At 54.7% G+C, this 14,634-nt stretch overlaps 1 protein-coding gene across 5 annotated transcripts in view; it reads left to right on the forward strand.

The window, feature by feature from the left end:
* The window catches only part of LOC140899671 (claudin-4-like), a 41,652-nt gene continuing 27,018 nt past the window's right edge, over positions 1–14,634 (forward strand). The window contains exons 1-2 of one of the 5 annotated variants that reach the window (XM_073315545.1): positions 1–57; positions 8,822–8,905. The gene's annotated coding sequence lies outside the window, so the exon portion shown is untranslated. Of the gene's footprint in view, positions 58–3,294; positions 3,693–8,821; positions 8,906–14,634 lie in introns of those variants that run through there. The other 4 variants (XM_073315544.1, XM_073315543.1, XM_073315547.1 and 1 more) reach the window with 4 other exon arrangements.

Below are 14,634 nucleotides of genomic sequence, written 5' to 3' on the forward strand. Positions count from 1 at the left end.
CTCTGTCTGTGTGATGCTTGTGCCGGAGACAGAACAGGAATGGAGTCTTAGAACTTAGTAAGTAATCTAGCTAGCTATGTGTTAGATTATGATTTCTTTAAATGGCTGAGAAAAGAACTGTGCTGAATAGAATGACTATTCCTGTCTGTGTGTCTTTTTTGTAACTTAAGGTTTTGCCTAGAGGGATTCTCTATGTTTTGAATCTAATTACCCTGTAAGGTATCTACCATCCTGATTTTACAGAGGTGATTCTTTTATTTTTTCTTCTATTAAAATTCTTCTTCTAAGAATCTGAATGCTTTTTCATTGTTCTTAAGATCCAAGGGTTTGGGTCTGTGTTCACCTATGCAAATTGGTGAGGATTTTTATCAAGCCTTCCCTAGGAAAGGGGGTGTAGGGTATGGGGAGGATTTTGGGGGGAATGACGTTTCCAAGCAGGCTCTTTCCCGGTTATTTATCTGTTAGACGTTTGGTGGTGGCAGTGATAAGTCCAAGGGAAAAGGTAAAATAGTTTGTACCTTGGGGAAGTTTTAACCTAAGCTGGTAAAAATAAGCTTAGGAGGTTTTCTTGCAGGTCCCCACATCTGTACCCTAGAGTTCAGAGTGGGGAAGGAACCTTGACACCCACACAGACCCCCACTGCCCTGGCACACACAGATCTCCCCCACTGCCCAGCGCCCTCCACACCCTCACAGCCCAGCATCCCCCACAGACCTCTCAGACACTCACTCCATCACGCCCTGCCCCCTTCCCTGGCCGCAGTCATCAGCCCTGCTGGGAATTCTCTGGCTCCTAGGGTCAGAGCGGCAAGGGGGGGTCTCCAGACTCTCCATATGCTGCGCCTGCCACAAGTGCAAGCTCCGTGGCTTCCATTGTAGGGAAAAGCACCAATGGGAGCTGCTGGAGCCATGGACCAGGCTTGCAGGCGGGAGCAGCCCACAGACTCCCCTGCCCCCCCCAACCCTAAGAGCCAGAGGGATCTGCCGGGGGTGGGGGATCCCAGCGGTGCCTACCTGGGGCGGCTCCCAGGAACTATCTGGCAGGTCCCTCTGGCTCCTAGGATCAGGGGCGGCTGAGGGGTCTCCACATGCTGCACCCCTGCTCCGTGGCTCCCATTGGCCGTGAAAAGCACCAATGGGAGCTGCCGGAGCCACAGAGCAGGGCTTTTGCAGGCGCCAGCAGAGTGCAGAGAGCCCCCTGTCCTCCCGCCCCTGACCCCACCTAACCGGATTGGACCCGACCCGACCTTAAGAGCCAGAGGGACCTGCTGCGGGGCAAGGTGGGGAGTCCTGGGGAGTGCTGGGGCTGCTTACCTGGGGAGGATCCCAGGAAGCATCTGGCAGATCCCTCTGTCTCCTAGGGTTGGGGTGGGCGCTAGGGTGGGGGAGCAGGGGGCTCTCTGTACGCTGCTGGCACCTGCTAGCCCCACCCCTGCAGCTCTGATTGGGCAGGATGGAGCCGGTGCAGCACACGGCAGCGAAGACCCTCTCGCAGCCTCTGCCTAGCTAGGGGCCGCACTGCAGACTCCTGCTGGAGGCCGCTTCCTTGTTTGGAGGCAGGAGCTGCCCCACAGCTCCCACCCCCAGGTATGTGCGGTCCCATACTGCAAACCAAAATATCAGGACAAAGAGCGTCCTGACCAATGTACGGTCGGGATGTGGGAAAATAACTTAAAATCGGGACTGTCCCGATATTATCAGGACGTCTGGTCACCCTAGAAATGACTGTCTAGGAAGGAGTACTGCAAAAAGGGATCTGGGGGTCATAGGGAATCACAAGCTAAATCTGAGTCAACAGTGTAACACTGTTGCAAAAACAGCAAACATCCTTCTGGGATGTATTAGCAGGAGTGTTGTAAGCAAGACACAAAAAGTAATTCGTCCGCTCTACTCTGCGCTGATTAGGCCTCAACTGGAGTACTGTCTCCAGGTCTGGGCGCCACATTTCAGGAAAGATGTGGACAAATTGGAGAAAGTCCAGAGAAGAGCAACAAAAATGATTAAAGGTCTGGAAAACATGATTTATGAGGGAAGATTGAAAAAATTGGGTTTGTTAGTCTGGAGAAGAGAAGACTGAGAGGGGGCATGATAACAGTTTTCAAGTACATAAAAGGTTGTTACAAGAAGGAGGGAGAAAAATTGTTCTCTTTAACCTCTGAAGACAGGACAAGAAGCAATGGGCTTAAATTGCAGCAAGGGAGGTTTAGGTTGGACATTAGGAAAAACTTCCTAACTGTCAGGGTGGTTAAGCACTGAAATAAATTGCGACGGGAGGTTGTGGAATCTCCATCATTGGAGGTTTTTAAGAACAGGTTAGACAAACACCTTTCAGGGATGGTCTAGAAATAATATTTAGTCCTGCCATGAGTTCAGGGGACTGGACTAGATGACTTCTCAAGGTCCCTTCCAGTCCTATGATTCTATGTATTGTAACTGCAGAGTCATTTATCTGTCAATATAGTTATTAAAATGAGAAGAAGAAAAGTGAATGATTTTATGGTTTCACAGTAGTGAGGGTAAGTGGAGTCCTGCATGCGCAGCCAGGGAGTGACGTGTTTTGTGGGCATTAAAGATTGTCTTTTCAACCCGCAATTCTTAAATGCACACACTGGCAGAGGACTACAGGGGAGCTAAGGAGTCAAAAGACAGACTAAAAAGCATGATTTGGGGGCCCCGAGTCACGTTTTTTGGTGTCTTGAGGCTGACAGCCATGTGCCCATGTACCCCAGAAGGGCTGCTGGGGAAAGGTGGCTCAGGCCACCTGGATGAAATTTTTTCTGACATAGAATCCCAGACAGGTAGAGCCGGAAGGGATCCTGAGACATGCCTGGCAGCTATTAGCCTTCTTAAAAACCTCCAGTGGGTAGGATTCCAGGACCCAGCTTGGAAGTCTGTTCCAGAGCTTGACTGGGGGGGAGGGGAGTGTAGTGGGAGATTCCGGGGAGCAGGGGTTAGTGTTGCCAATTTTGATTGGATGTATTCCTGGGCGTTCATCGCATGACATAATCTTCAATTAAAGATTAATCTTTAATTCCTGTCAACTCCCGGACAATCCTGGTGGGTTGGCAACCTTAGCACGTGGATACTGGGAGCCCGGCGCTGCGGGATGCAGGGAGCGGGGGAATGGCTGGAGCCTGGCCGAACTCTCCAGGGCCTTCCGGGGAGGCTTGAGGCTGCCCGGCCCAGCCGAGATCCCGGAGGGACTTCCCCGCAGCGCCACAGAGCCTGCCGGGAAGGAAGCGGCTGCTCTCGGGTGCGGGTGACTCACAGCCCTGGGAGTCCCGATGGCGGGACCTGTGTCCCCGTGAGTCAGGACCACGCACGGGAGCGAGTATCGGCTCCGCAACCGAGAGCCCGGCCCGCGTCACACACACGCCCCCGCCGCCCTGCAACCCCCCCGCTGCTGCCCCCAGTCCCCGCCCGGCGCCCGCATCCCCGGCGCCGCGGCCCCCCACCGCCCGGCCGGTTCCCGCATCGCCGGTCAGCCCCGCTCACACCGGGCCGGGGGCCGGTCGGGGTCGATCTGGTCCGGGGTCCCCGCTGGCGCCCCTGCCCGCTCCTCCCCGCCTCTCCTGGGCGCCCAATCCCGGCCGCGGAGGCCGCTCCCCTCCCAGCCGCACCTGCAGCCGGGAGCCCCTAAGCCCGCAGCCGCCGCTCGGAGCGCTCGGCCGCTAGCCGCGGACCCAGGTCCCGGTGAGTGACCGGAGCGCGACCTGCCCCGGGGCTCCCGGACTGGCTGGCTGGCTGGGGTGCCCGTCTGGGACCTCGGTGCCCCATGGGGGGCTGGGGAGGGGCTGGCTGTCCCGACTGGGACCTCGGTGCCCCATGGGGGGCTAGGGAGGGGCTGGCTGGGGTGCCCGTCTGGGACCTCGGTGCCCCATGGGGGGCTGGGGAGGGGCTGGCTGTCCCGACTGGGACCTCGGTGCCCCATGGGGGGCTAGGGAGGGGCTGGCTGGGGTGCCCGTCTGGGACCTCGGTGCCCCATGGGGGGCTGGGGAGGGGCTGGCTGTCCCGACTGGGACCTCGGTGCCCCATGGGGGGCTAGGGAGGGGCTGGCTGGGGTGCCCGTCTGGGACCTCGGTGCCCCATGGGGGGCTGGGGAGGGGCTGGCTGGGGTGCCCGTCTGGGACCTCGGTGCCCCATGGGGGGCTAGGGAGGGGCTGGCTGTCCCGACTGGGACCTCGGTGCCCCATGGGGGCTAGGGAGGGGCTGGCTGTCCCGACTGGGACCTCGGTGCCCCATGGGGGGCTAGGGAGGGGCTGCCTGTCCCGACTGGGACCTCGGTGCCCCATGGGGGGCTAGGGAGAGGCTGGCTGTCCCGACTGGGACCTCGGTGCCCCATGGGGGGCTAGGGAGGGGCTGGCTGTCCCGACTGGGACCTCGGTGCCCCATGGGGGGCTAGGGAGGGGCTGGCTGTCCCGACTGGGACCTCGGTGCCCCATGGGGGGCTAGGGAGGGGCTGCCTGTCCCGACGGGGACCTCGGTGCCCCATGGGGGGCTAGGGAGGGGCTGGCTGTCGCAACTGGGACCTCGGTGCCCCATGGGGGGCTAGGGAGGGGCTGGCTGTCCCGACTGGGACCTCGGTGCCCCATGGGGGGCTAGGGAGAGGCTGGCTGTCCCGACTGGGACCTCGGTGCCCCATGGGGGGCTAGGGAGGGGCTGGCTGTCCCGACTGGGACCTCGGTGCCCCATGGGGGGCTAGGGAGGGGCTGGCTGGGGTGCCCGTCTGGGACCTCGGTGCCCCATGGGGGGCTAGGGAGGGGCTGGCTGGGGTGCCCGTCTGGGACCTCGGTGCCCCATGGGGGGCTAGGGAGGGGCTGGCTGGGGTGCCCGTCTGGGACCTCGGTGCCCCATGGGGGGCTAGGGAGGGGCTGGCTGGGGTGCCCGTCTGGGACCTCGGTGCCCCATGGGGGGCTAGGGAGGGGCTGGCTGGGGTGCCCGTCTGGGACCTCGGTGCCCCATGGGGGCTAGGGAGGGGCTGGCTGGGGTGCCCGTCTGGGACCTCGGTGCCCCATGGGGGGCTAGGGAGGGGCTGCCTGTCCCGACGGGGACCTCGGTGCCCCATGGGGGGCTAGGGAGGGGCTGCCTGTCGCGACGGGGACCTCGGTGCCCCATGGGGGGCTAGGGAGGGGCTGGCTGTCGCGACGGGGACCTCGGTGCCCCATGGGGGCTAGGGAGGGGCTGGCTGTCCTGACTGGGACCTCGGTGCCCCATGGGGGGCTAGGGAGGGGCTGGCTGGGGTGCCCGTCTGGGACCTCGGTGCCCCATGGGGGGCTAGGGAGGGGCTGCCTGTCCCGACTGGGACCTCGGTGCCCCATGGGGGGCTAGGGAGGGGCTGCCTGTCCCGACGGGGACCTCGGTGCCCCATGGGGGGCTAGGGAGGGGCTGCCTGTCCCGACTGGGACCTCGGTGCCCCATGGGGGGCTAGGGAGGGGCTGCCTGTCCCGACGGGGACCTCGGTGCCCCATGGGGGGCTAGGGAGGGGCTGCCTGTCCCGACGGGGACCTCGGTGCCCCATGGGGGGCTAGGGAGGGGCTGCCTGTCGCGACTGGGACCTCGGTGCCCCATGGGGGGCTAGGGAGGGGCTGCCTGTCCCGACTGGGACCTCGGTGCCCCATGGGGGGCTAGGGAGGGGCTGGCTGTCCTTTCTGGGACTTTGGTGCCCCATGGGGGGCTAGGGAGGGGCTGGCTCTCCTGTCTGGGACTCCCCCTCACATTGCTGTTGCAGTCCCATGTCCCCAAACTCCTGAATTGCTCTTTGCCATGTTTGTTGGCTCTGTCCTGTTTGGGGTTGTGTTGCTTAGCTGCACGGCTGGCCCCGTCACCGGCAGGCCTGGGCGAGCGGGGAGACAGCTTGTTTTCTGGCTGTTGTTACCTGCAGTTGACCAATAGTATTTATCTGGCGCTATCCCATGGAGCCCCTCTGCCCAGGGCCCTGTGATGGGCAGTGGGAAGCTGTGTCAAACCCATCCATAAGAAGAAGAAAAGGAGTACTTGTGGCACCTTAGAGACTAACCAATTTATTAGAGCATAAGCTTTCGTGAGCTACAGCTCAGATGACCATGGGAAGGTCAGAGAAGCCTAAAAGTCACTGGGCAAGATGTTCAAAATGGGTGTCTACACGCAGGCATCTTTGTCTCTGCATCACCCCCCGATACACTTGGTCAGACCCAGTTCCGCTCCAAGACTGTCCCTTGACGTGAGTGGGAATTGCACCAGTTCCTTGAACTCACTTTAATTTCCTCTGTCTCTAGGATTTTATACTGTGCACATTGTCATGGGACCTGAGTGCCTGGGACTGAGGATAGGGATCAACCCCACAGGGGAGGTGGGAAGGCAAATTCATGCATGTCTGGAAAGCACCCAGAGATCCTGGGATGGAAGGTGTTGGCATTAATTCATTAGTGTAATTGTTATATGCGGAAAGAGGGACATCAAGTCAGTTAGGGCCTGAAGGGAAAGGAGGAGAATGAGATAATGGAGGCAGAGAGCTCGATTCACAAAGGGGTTTAGGCACGTAACTGCCACTTTGGGCACCGAAGTCCAAAATTCAGATCCTCAAACAGCTGCCACCTGATCTACAGGTGTCTAGGCCTCCCCAGTACAGCCCCTTACATCTCTGCCAGAGGCTGCCTGCTCGGCATCTAGATCCTCAAGCCAGGCATCCCCCTGCTTATCATGCCTGCCAGGCCTGATCCCGCAGGCATGCCCAGGGGCTGCCTGCCAGGCCCCATGTGAAACAGCAAAGGAGGAGATGGTTGTGCCCCCATAGACCCAAGAGGCCTGTGGTTAGAGCATTCACACAGGACATGGGAGAACCCAGTGCAAGTAAACTCAGGGCTCCCCACCCCAAGCCCTGAGCTACAGAATCATGCCCACTCTCTCTTTTTGGTCCAGTGAATATGTCAGTATTTTAAACACAGTGAAACAGCTCCAGCCAGACCGATTAAGAGTTGCTGTGCCTGGCGGTTCAGGCGCTCCCTGGGGAGATAGGCGAGCTGCTCCCAATCAGGCTGTGTGGGGATTTGAACTTGAGTCTCCTGTATTCTGGGTAAATGTTGTGGCACGGGACGAGGGGAAGGGGGAATGCTGCCTCCTTAGTTTTTCCTGAAAAAAGGCTGACCTGGTTCAGGCGCTAGACTCACAGCTGCCTAACTCCCCGCGAGAGCTGGAGTGCTGGCTCACTTAGGCAGCTCCTCACTCAGCTTTTGTGAATCCCTTTCTTAGTGGCTCACTTTCCCGTGCAGTGTATAGCAAGCCTGGGTGCCTACCTCGGGTCTTTGAATTCCAGTGGGTGCAGGGTGCCTAGACATTAAGTGCTGCAATGCGGAGCAGAGTCTCCTTGTGAATCTAGCCCAAATTCTCCAAGGAGCCCTTTGGGAGCTGCCACCACGAATATGGCTGAGAGGGAAGGCCTACCTTCCTGACTCCCCATGTGCCATGGGGAGGAGTAGGCTGGGCCCGGCTTCACGTTAGCGGGAGGTTATGCAACAACAGCACCCTGGGATGGGCTGGATACAGTGGTTAGAGGAAGGTCAGAACAGTCAGATTATAGTCACCTCCTGGGGTGGGGTCTGTTCCCCTGCCCCCTCCCAGTCCCCCAGAGGGCAAAGCACTGGGATAAACAGCCTGGGAAGAATCTGCTCCCGACTTCACATGGTCCCAGGCAACAGGGGCTCAGGAGCCACGAATCACAATGTTTGCGAGCAGCGGGGCCGTGCCACATGACTCCCATCCCACGGGAGCTGCACCATGGCAAGGCTTGAGAAGGGCTATGCTCCTGTCACTGAGGTGTAAAGGGGAAGGAAGTAGGTCTGGGGATCGGAGCCTCTTCCCCCCCGAGCTGCCAGAGTGGTTTCCCCCTAACTATGGGCCCCTCAGTCTGACATCGAGCCCAGGCAAAATAATGGCTTGACTGATACAGGACTTGGTTCACAGAGAATTAAAGGAGGGTAATATAGTTCATGTCTATCAGCACAGGCTTATGGAAAATAGGTCGCGTCAGACTAATCTGATATCTTCTCTTGATGAGATTACAAGTTTGGTTGATAAAGGGAATAGTGTTGATGTAATAGACTGAGACTTATGTATGGCATTTGACACGGTACAGCATGCCATTTTGAGTATTAAATTAGAAGAATATAAAATTAACATGACACACATTAAATAGATTAAAAGCTGCCTAACTGTTGGTTGAAAAAAGTAATTGTAAATGGGGAATCACCATTGAGCAGGTGTGTTTCTAGTGGGGTTCCACAGGGAACCTTGGTCTTGTGCTATTTAAGATTTTCATCAATGACCTGGAAGAGAACAGAAAGTCATCATTGCTAAAGTTTGCAGATGACACAACTGGGGGAGTGGTCAATAATGAAGAGGTCAGTGATACAGAGAGATCTGGATCTGTTGGTAAAGTGGATGCAAGCAAACAATATGTGTTTTAATACAGCCCAGTGTAAAGTTATCCATGGAGGAACAAAGAATGCAGATCATACCTACAGGATGGGGGCTGTATTGTGGGAGCAGCGATTCTGAAAAGCATGTGGGGGTCGTGGTGACAATCTGCTGAACATGAGCTCTCAGTGTGATGCTGTGGCCAAAAGGGCTAAGGCAGGGGAATCTTGATTAGGAGTCGAGAGGTTATTTTACTTCTGTATCTGGCAGTGGTGCTGTTGGATCTTGTGTCCAGTGCTGTTCCCCCCTATGCAGGAAGAATGTTGATACATTGGAAAGGGTCCAGGGAAGAGCCACGAGAATTATTAAAGGATTGGAAAACGTGCCTCTGGGCAGGGGCTGTAAACACTTCCTGTCTGATTGTGTTTCAGGAGCTGGCCTGCTAGATCCTCTCCCATCCAGAACACAGACGCTCTGTTGTTGGGTATTTCATGAGGGCCCTTCTTCAACAGCAGGTAAATCAGCTCTTAGCATGAATGGCAGCTCCTGTCTTGGCTAGGAGAGCAGGAGGGGTAGGATACAAAGAACAACAGACTCCCTGTCTGGCATCTTGCACTTGGGTGTGTGTATGTGAGCTGGGGCCCCTCCCCGGAGCCCTGAAACTTGTGCTGTGCAGCACTAGGAGGCCAGCGCCTGCTTCCCCAGAGGGCCCCTTGAGCTGCCTCTGTAGGGGAAGAAGAAAAGGGGTACTTGTGGCACCTTAGAGACTAACCAATTTATTTGAGCATCAGCTTTCGTGAGCTACAGCTCTCTCTAAGGTGCCACAAGTACTCCTTTTCTTTTTGCAAATACAGATTAACACGGCTGTTACTCTGAAACCTGTAGGGGAAGGTTTGCTGTACTGAGAGGGATGTTGGGAAGGAAACTTTCCCTGCTGCTCAGAGCTCACCTGGGGACCCTGCACAAGGGCCACGCTGCAAAGCAAGGGAGGCCTCTGACTGCTAGATGCGGGACAGTACCGGGGGGTGGGGAGCATGTTTCCATTGCACTAGAATGCTCCAGGCCAGGGGCCCACGCCAACCACAATGGTCCGTGCTAGAGAGCCGATACGGCTGGAGCACACATGCCAGTGGCCCTCTTCGCTACTGAGAGACAGAGAGTGCGGGCATATGTAATGCACATTGGTGAGATGGTTTAACTAACCAGTTCCCTCTACTAGGTTTCTCACTGTTCTTTGGATCTGTGTTCCTTAGCTAAAGTACAAGCAGGAGAATTTATATAAATCTTTGAGGCTTATTTGCTTTCAAAGTTGTGTTGGCTAATAAGAAATTACAGAAAGCAGAATACAGATGGTTGGCTGATAATGTTTATGATGTGAAAATGGAATTTAACATGAGAAGTTACAATTATCAAGAGATGATAAATCAGTTAAATGCATTTAAGGTCTTATCACAACCTTGTTACAAAGGTAACGTTGATCCTAGTTCTGTACTAGTCTAGTGCAAGTGATTGTGGTTCCAGCACAGAATTATGGATTCTTAATTACAGCTCCTTATTTACTTCTCATCAAGATTATATCCCAGTGGAATTATGGAACTGCTCTTGTCAGTTCCACCAAACAATTCTACAGCAGGATGTAGAATTTTAGATAAATTACTTGGTTATCAAAGAATGTCAGTTTTCAGTTCAGAATGACCTTGCCCATGACACAGAGCCATACTTTGCCACTTATACATGCACAAGACTATCATATGCTAAGCCCAAACTGTAATATGCACGGAATAATGTTGAAGCTGTTCTAGTTTCTCAGGAATTTCACCAGCGCTGTGGGTTCCTATGCCACTTTAACCAAAGGTTCAAATAGTGGTCAAATAATTTTTATTTATTTTTTTTGTAATCTTTCTTGTTTGTTTCTTTATAAAAAGATGAATTACTCACAGCAATAATGGGAAAATCTTTAGTTTACAAGCCAATTCAAAGTATCTTCCTCTTTTTGTCTAATTCTCTTGAAAGCTGTGCAATTTCTAGGTTGACCTTTTTAAAACACTCAGGATTTGACAAAATAAATTTTGCTGTAATGAAGCCCAGCTTTCAATTACATCATTATTAGGCTGACCTAGAGTGATGAGTTTCCCTTGTCCTAGCACTCTCAACTGACTTAATGAATCAGCATGACTTGTAAATAACTAAGACTAAATTTGTTAGTGAAATACAAGTACACATACATTTGAGTCATTCAGAGGGCTTTAATAAAGGTAAAGACTTTCTGAGAAGCATTTAGCCTAACATGACCAAGTCATCACATGAATAAAAGTTGTTCGGCTACTTATCAGTTGGAACTGGTATGAATGTGGGTTCTCCAGCTTAGCTTCACTGTTTCAATGACTGGTTCTTGAGTTAGATTAGAGTTCATTCAGGTGAGTCACTCAAGGCGTTATTCTTTTCCTGAATTTTGCAGTGGTCTCCCCAGATAGGACTTTAAAAAACAGAGGGACCACATTCAGAAAGGAACTTATGGCATTGCCACATCGAATCCTTAGGCGTCCCGCTGCCTAGTGGAATTCTGAGCCCTGATTTAAGCGAATGGCTCCATTGTACAGTGCATGGGGAGACCCAGGGATTTAAGACGGGTTCTCAGAAGCCAGCATGCGGAGTGGTGGGCTGCCTAAGAAAGCCGATAGGAAATGCCGAGGACTGGGGCAAGGCTTAGCTCTCAGATTCATAAAGGTACTTAGGTACCTAGCTCCCATTGATCCCAGCCTGTCAGGCCAGAGGCCTGTTTTTTATTAGGGTTCCCAGGCTGGCAGTCCCCACTTTGCCTGATTTTGAGCGAGGACATGAATTCAGCTCTCCCAGGTGAGTGCCCAAACTGCCAGGCTCTTGGCTAGTCTGGCATGTGTCTCTCTTAATCTGACCTGTTGAAGCCGTTCCATTTCGTATAACTATTAAAATATTCATTGGGTCAGAGTGAGTGTGTAAGTGAGCGACTCTGTTGCCCAGTGCTTAGCGAACAAACGTGGCATGTGGGAGAGTCAGGTTCAAGTCTCTGCTCCAAATCAGGAAGAGGAAGGATTCAAACGGGGTGTGCCCTAAATTGTTGGGCTACTGGCTGTCCTGGGTGTGGGTGCACATATGTGAGCCTGAAGAATGCCCAGCTTGCCTGCCCCTGACTGTTTTGTGCAGGACCTGATCCTGTAGGCATGGTCTGAGAACACCTACCGGATCAGGTCCTGCTGTGGAGACGGGTGGGGAATGTCTCATCTGAGCGGCCAGTTGATGTGTCATTGAGCAAGGGCTCAAAGCAGCTTGTTAGCTGTGGGGTGGCATCAGGATTTAGGCATCTTTGCCCATGCTTACCAGCTGAAAGTGAGGTGCTTGTGGGGTTAGGCCAGGGGTCTCAAACTCAAATGACCATGAGGGCCACATGAGGACTAGTACATTGGCCTGAGGGCTGCACCACTGACCACCCCCCACCCACTGCCCTGGCCCCGCCCCCACTCCACCTCTTCTGTGAGGCCCCGCCCCTGCCCCGCCTCTTCCCACCCCTTCCCCCATTCCAACCCCTTCTCTGAAAGTGGTTTCATTCATGCTTCTGGGGAAAGTTTGAAATGTCAAACCAGAAGCTGAGTTTTGTCCCCTCTCCTCATTCTCCTTTATGGCTTCTTGCAACTTTGTCTCTGGATAATTCCTGTTTTTTTGTGCAAAATATCTTGTGCCATATCAGTTTGTATAGTACATGTTGGGCCATCTGCTGAATTCCCACTGGTTCATCTCCCGTCAGTAACCCGCTTCTGCAAGTTACCTTCCGTGGGCCCCTCTGTGGTGAGCTCCTTTGGCCAACTCTTCATTACTCCAACCTTCTTCCGCAAGTTACCTTCTGTGGGCCCCTTTGTGGTAAAGTTCTTTGGCCAGCTCTGTGCAACTCCATGTTCTTTTCATTAGCACTCTTTGCTGTCTGCAGACACGTCCATTTTGAAGTCAGTCTTTCTGGAAAGTCTCCTCACACTCCTGGATGGCTCTATCCTGCAGCAATGTCAAATCATTTGACTCATTTGCTTGGTCATCACCAACAGAAGAGAGCAATTAATGAAACAGCACAAAACAGTTGTTTGCATCTCTGGAGTATTCCCTGAAACTCGGTAATAAGGTTAATAGGAGCACCATATGCAACGGGCTCTCGGTGCAGCTGCCAGTCATACAGCTGGTCAGGACTTTTGGCCTGGCACCGTTTTGGTTGGTGCACTGTGGGCTTCAGCATGACACAGGGCTGCGTCAGCTCTTTTAATGCAAAATCAGTACCTTATGAGATGTAGTTTTGTTAAAAATGAGTTCTCTTTCTTGTAGATGGCTGATGTGTGTGCCAGGGTCTGCACAGGGTTTATGGGGTGCGCTGATAAGTAACCCCCAAATAAAGCAGCTCAGCATGGATCACAGCTTCTTTGCTTGACCCTCCTGCTCCTGGGCCTCTTCCCCAGCCTTGCAGCCCATCTGCTGAGGTGGGGGGAGCCCCAGGAGCCAGCCTGCTTCCTGTAGCTCCCCTTCTCACTCTAAGCCCTTCAGGGCCTAGATCCACACAGGTATTGTAAAAAGAAAAGGAGTACTTGTGGCACCTTAGAGACTAACCAATTTATTTGAGCATGAGCTTTCGTGAGCTACAGCTCACTTCATCGGATGCATGCCGTGGATGGATGCATTCCACGGCATGCATCCGATGAAGTGAGCTGTAGCTCACGAAAGCTCATGCTCAAATAAATTGGTTAGTCTCTAAGGTGCCACAAGTCCTCCTTTTCTTTTTGCGAATACAGACTAACACGGCTGTTACTCTGAAACAGGTATTGTAGTGCCTGGTGTCCTGCCACCTAGCGGCCTTCACAGCTGGGAGTTAGGTACCAGGCCTGGATTCCCAAAGGGATGGGGGTGTTGCAATACTTAGCAATTTGGCATGTAGGAGATCACAGGAACAAACCACTGTTACCCGCAAAGCCTGGGGTAGGCACCTAGGCTCCCTCTACAAGGCACGAGGAGCAAGAGGCACCTCAGAATGCGAGTCACCAAAGCCATCACACTGGGTGGGGAGCTGCCAGCGTTAGCCAATGAGAGATGGCGACAAGATGGATGTTTCCTAAGCCCTGCCCCTCCCGCGGAGTTTGGTACCTAAGTCCAAGCTTCGGGGAGGTGCCGATCTCTACTTGTGATCCACAGCGAGGAACTCCTCTGCTGGAGCCTGGTAGCGTAGGTGTCTAAGGGTACATCTAGGCCAGGGGTCGGCAACCTTTCAGAAGTGGTGTGCCGCGTCTTCCTTTATTCACTTTCATTGAAAGTTTCACGTGCCAGTCATACATTTGGACGTTTTTAGAAGGTCTCTCTCTATAAGTCTGTATATTCTATAACTAAACTATTGTCATATGTAAAGTAAACAAGGATTTCAAAATGTTTAAGAAGCTTCATTTAAAATTAAATTAAAATGCTGATCTTACGCCGCCGGCCCGCTCAGCCCGCTGCCAGCCTGGCCTTCCGTTCCCCTAGGCCGGCAGAGGGCTGAGCGGGGCCTGCAGCTGGGACCCCGGCTGGCAAGGGGCTGGCGGCCGGGACCCCAGACCGGCAGTGGGCTGAGCGGCTCAGCCCGCTGCCACTCAGCCCACTGCCGGTTTGGGGTTCAGTCCGTCGGCTCCTGCCAGCCAGGGTCCCGGCTGCTGGCCCCGCTCAGCCCGCTGCCAGTCTGGGATCCCAGCCCTGCCCACACAGAGTGGGTACCTACCTTCTCCCTGGTTCTAGCCCATTCTCTGCCTCTCTCTCTGCTCTGAGCTGAGGGTGGGAGTGCACTGAGCACAGGGCTGGGCGTGAAGGAGCAGGCTGGGGGTTGGGGTGCAGGGTCTGGCCAGGAGCTAGAATGAGGGAGGGGGCTCAGGGTTGGGGCAAGAGGTTTGGGTGTGGAGTGCTTACCTGGGCAGCTCCCATTTCGTGCGAGGGGTGCAGGTGGGAACGTTGGAGGGTGCAGGAGCTCCTGTTTGGTGCTCAGGGTGGGGGTGGGAATGTGGGGGGTGCAAGAGTCAGGACATGGGGTGTGAGGGGGCTGGGTAGTGTGGGGGGTGCAGGAGTCAGGGCTGGGGTTGTGGGGGGGTGCAGGGGTCAGGGCAGAGGGCTGTGTGTGTGTGAGAGGTGCAGGGCTCAGGGCGGGGGGCTGGGGTGTGTGGGGGATGCGGGGATCAGGGCAGGGGGTTGGGGTGTGGGGGGATGTAAGGGT

This window comes from Lepidochelys kempii, chromosome 17 (assembly GCF_965140265.1).
Source record: "Lepidochelys kempii isolate rLepKem1 chromosome 17, rLepKem1.hap2, whole genome shotgun sequence".
Classification (NCBI taxonomy): Eukaryota; Metazoa; Chordata; order Testudines; family Cheloniidae; genus Lepidochelys; species Lepidochelys kempii.